This window comes from Myotis brandtii, unplaced genomic scaffold, assembly GCF_000412655.1.
Source record: "Myotis brandtii unplaced genomic scaffold, ASM41265v1 scaffold82, whole genome shotgun sequence".
NCBI classification, from domain to species: Eukaryota; Metazoa; Chordata; class Mammalia; order Chiroptera; family Vespertilionidae; genus Myotis; species Myotis brandtii.
Window position 1 is genome coordinate 10,018,245 of NW_005371324.1, and position 5,106 is coordinate 10,023,350.

Genomic DNA, 5,106 nt, shown 5'->3' on the forward strand with positions numbered 1-5,106 from the left:
CTATGGGGGGAAAAGAGGAACAACTGTAATAATCTGAACAATAAAGATTTTTTTAAAAAGAAATGTTAAAGGGTCTTTTTTAAGAAGAAGAAAAAAAGATAAAAAACATGAATAATAAGATAGCAATAAATGCAAATGGATTAAATGCTCCAATCAAAAGACAATCTGTAACTGAATGGATAACAAAATAAGACCCTTTATATGCTATCTACAAGAGACTAACTTCTGACTGAAAGACACACTGAGACTGAAACTAAAAAACTAGAAAAGATATTTCATGAAGATAGAAACAAAATAAAAGCGCTGGGAAAGCAATCAATACTTATACCAGACAAAATAAACTTTATAACAAAGGCTATAACAAGAGACAACGAAGGACCCAATAACTCCACTTCTGGGTATTTAGCTGAAGAAACCCAAAACACTAAATCAAAAAGACATACATTCTTGTTTATTACAGCATTATTTACAATAGCCAAGATATGGAAGCAACCTAACTGTCCATCAATAGATGAACTGATAAATAAGATGTGGCTTATATATACAGTGGTATATGACCCAGTCATGAACAAGAATGAAATCTTGCTATCTGCAATAACATAAACAGACATAGAGGGTATTGCACTTAAATGAAATAAGTCAGACACAGAAAGACAAATGGCAGATGACTTATGTGTGGAATCTAAAAAACAAACAAGCAGAATGGAAACATAGGGAATATAGTTAATAATATTGTAATAACTACATATGGTGTCAAATGGGTACTAGCTTTATTAGGGTGAGCACTTTGCAAATTATATAATTATCTAATCATGGGATTATACATCTGAAACTAATATAATATTGTATGCAAACTCTTATTTAAAAATAAAAAGTAAGTCTTAAAAAAATGTTCTAATAAGGTCCTTTCATTGACCAGGAAGAGAATAATAGCAAAAATTATTATCAGACTTTAATAAGTTAAGCTTGAGTGTTGTAATATACTAAGGTAACCACAAGAAAAGTTTTAAAGAATGTAACTTTCAAGAGAATACAAGGAAAATAATGAAATGATACTCTAAATGGGGCCACCCCAAGCGTGAGCAGAATCATGAGCAATTCTTTTTTAGGATGCTTATCCTTACATAAACAATGTGAGTCATCCAAAATTAGCCTGTCAGTACCATTCTGCCAGCCCAGTCTTGCATGGAAGAAATGCTGTGTTATCCAGCAGGAGCAATCTGCTTACCTGGCTGCCCTCCCGTAACTATGGGCCTCAGGCTCACATTACAGGAACAAATCTCAGAATTTGGGGGATGTCAGATTGAGGCCACACATCGGGTAAAGGGTAGGAAGAGTGACCCAAAGGGTTGAAATGGAACTAGAACTCAACTAGTTTCAACTTGGGCTTCCCTACCCAGATGGCACTGTCAACCCAGATGGTCCAAGAGACCAGAGGATACTACAGAGACCCCTGAAGTGTGGAGTCCAGCACAGGCCCTGCTTGCCCAGGTCTGCTGAGTTTCAATATCTCTTTAAAAAAAAAAAAAAGGTAATAAAAGAGAGAAAAAGAAACATTGAATAACTGAGTAGGCAGGCCATATAAAAAGCAAATAATAGGACAGTAGAATTAAATCCAAATACATCAGTAATTTCATTAAATGTAAATAAAATGCTTCAATATAAAACAAAGATTGACTTATTTAAAAAATAAATCCTAACAATATGCTTGAAGAAACACATCTAAAACAAGGTTACAAGAAGTTCAAAGTTAATAGGAAGAAAAAAGACATATTTGAAAATTCTCATCAAAAGGAAGCTATATTAATACCAAGTAGATTTTAATTAATGTCAAGCAAAAAGTATTTTTAAAAATAAATAAAAACTCTTCATAAAGAAAAAAAGTTGCAATTTTCCAGGAAGTTATAATAGTTCTAAATTTATATTTCATTAATAACAATCTCAAAATATACTGTATATTTCCATGTATAAGGCACCCCCGACTCTTCCAACCCAAAATTAAGAAATAAATATTTTAAACATTTTGCTGGTTTTCCTCTTAAGGGCTTCATTTTGGCATCTTAAGGAGTTGATTTTCCTGTTTGCTCCACTGTCTGATCATACACTCAGTGGGAGGAGGTCCAAATTGTCTCTCTGCAGCTCTATTTCCATGCTCTTTTGCAGAGCTGATTACATTCAATTTGAATTTTGCAGAGTAAGACAATCGATTACTGGTATTTATCTTTTTATTTTTTGACATCTTTATGGGCTCAGAATGCTCTAGTCCCTGATGCATCTGCACACTCTCCACCTCCACCTTCAATTACAGCATCAGCTGATGTCAGTAACAATAAGGCTCATGATTGGAGGAAGCCTGTTTGACAAGGTATGGGCAGCTATGCAGCCCCGCGACTCCCTCTTTGGCTGACTTCCGTGTATAAGACACTCCTCGATTTTCAATATAATGATTTTAACCTGTTTGACAAGGTGTGGGCAGCTATGCAGCCCTGCGACTCCCTCTTTGGCTGACTTCCGCGTATAAGACACTCCTCGATTTTCAATATAATGATTTTAGAAATAAATAGCTTCTTATACATGGAAAAATACGGTATAAAGCAAAAATTAACACAACTACAAGGAGAAATAGATGAATCTATAATAATGCTGGGAATATTTTCACTCTCTGATCTATCTGATGGAAAAAGCAAACAAAATTGTAAAGATACAAGATTTGAACAATGTAATAAGTAAAACTGATTGTTCCCAACTACTATAAAGTATATTATTTTTTCAAGCACACATGGAATTTTAAAAATTAGACCATTTGCTGAGCCTCAAAGCAAATTTCAAAAAATTAAAATTATGTAGTCTCTGGCTAAAAATAGTTGTTTTAAATATAAATAAAAATTCCCATATGCCTTAAATTTTAAAAAATCCCATCTAAATAATTTTTGAGTCAAAGAGGAAATCACAGTGGAAATAGGAAACATTTTACTAGTAATGAAAATAATTGAATTATAATAAAAAATTACACATCAAACTTGTGATATGAGCTAAACCATAAGTACACAAAAAATTAGCTTTCAACACTTATATTTGAAAAAAAGATTAAATATTAAAGATGAATAGTTAGTTAAAGAAAAACACACAGAGAAATGATTAACACTTCCAAAAGTTGATTCTTACATTAATAAAATTGATACAACTCTGGCAAGACCAGTCATTAAAAAATATAGAACATTTAAATAACCCAAATCAGGAATGTTAAAGGGAACATTACTATAGATCCTACAGAAATTAGAAAGTTAATAAGAATATTATGAATGACTTTATGTCAATACTGGAGGCCTGGTGCATGAATTTGTGCACCAGTGGGGTCCCTCAGCCTGGCCTGTGGGATTAGGCTGAAACCGGCTCTCTGACATCCCCCAAGGGGTCCCAGATTGTGAGAGGGTGCAGGCCAGGCCGAGGGACTAAATAACCTAAATCAGGAATGTTAAAGGGAACATTACTACAGATCCTACAGAAATTAATAAGAATATTATGAATGACTTTATGTCAATACTAGAGGCCTGGTGCATGAATTTGTGCACCAGTGGGGTCCCTCAGCCTGGCCTGTGGGATTAGGCTGAAACCGGCTCTCTGACATCCCCCAAGGGGTCCCAGATTGTGAGAGGGTGCAGGCCAGGCCGAGGGACCCCACCGGTGCATGATTGGGGCCCAGGAGGGATGTGGGGGGTTGGCCAGCCAGGGAGGGACCGCGGGAGGGCTCCAGGGTGTGTCCAGCCCAACTTGTTCAGTCCCAATTGGCTGAACCCCAGCAGCAAGCTAACCTACCAGTCAGAGCATCTGTCCCCTGGTGGTCAGTGCACATCATAGCGACTGGTTGACTGGTCCACTGTCTGCCCCCTGATGGTCAGTGCACATCATAGCCTGCGGTTGAGCTGCCTTAGCATATCATTTGCATATTACGCTTTGATTGGTTGAAAGGGCGACTGGACAAATGGATACTTAACATATTAGGCTTTTATTATATAGTATATTTGAACATTTGTTTGAAATGGAAAAACTTCTCAAATACAATATGCCAAAACTGTCTCAAGAAGAAAAACAAAACATGAATAATTATATAACTATTAAGTTGAATCTGCTATTAATCCTTTATTAATGCCCTACATTTCAGTAAAAGTACATTATGGATTAAATTATACCTGACATGGTATAATTCATTCCACCACTGTCTATTAGGTCACAACTATGTGACTAAGACTATGCTAGCCCAGCCAGTGTGGCTCAGTGGTTGAGCATTGACCTATGAACCAGGAGGTCATGGCTCAATTCTCAGCAGGGCACATGCCTGGGTTGGGGGCTTGTTTCTCAGTGTGGGGCATGCAGGAGGCAGCCGATCAATGATTCTCTCTCATCATTGATGTTTCTATCTCTCTCTCCCTCTCCCTTTTTCTCTGAAATCAATAAATATATATATTTTAAAAACTTACTTTTTAAAAAAGACTATGCTACACAATAAAGGTTGGGGAGATAGATTTAAAAGCTATGACAGTTTCTAATTTTCAGGAGTTTATATTCTAGTCATTGAAACACATATAGAGGGCACATGGAAAAGTTAAGATTTAGACAATGATATATGGGAAGAGAAAAAGAAAGTGTCTGCATAAGCACACACTACTTTACCATGAACTTTGTACTGAACTGCACACCCCGTCCCATTCTCCCCCTTAATTATAGTTTCCCTTATGTTGTTTTTAAGTGGGGTCAGTAGAAGGGCTTGTTTGCATGAAGGAGGACTGTTTAAGAAGCAGTCTGCTATGTAAAATATGGACCCTGGTTTACCTGTGACCAAAGAAACTGAAAGTCTTCAAACCGCCCCACATGGTTTGTACTTGGCCAATGATGCGTCTGGCTGCATGCAATGGAATCTATTAGTTGAGGTATTTATCTCAATGGATTGCCTCATTAAGTTTGCAGATGTTCTATCCATGGAAGACCTTTTGTTTTATATAAAAAAAAAATTGTACTGTTTTATTAGAATTTTCCAATGTACAATTCAGAATAAGAAAGTTAACACATTTCAGCACAGAACAAAGTAGCATGTATTTAAATCTCATG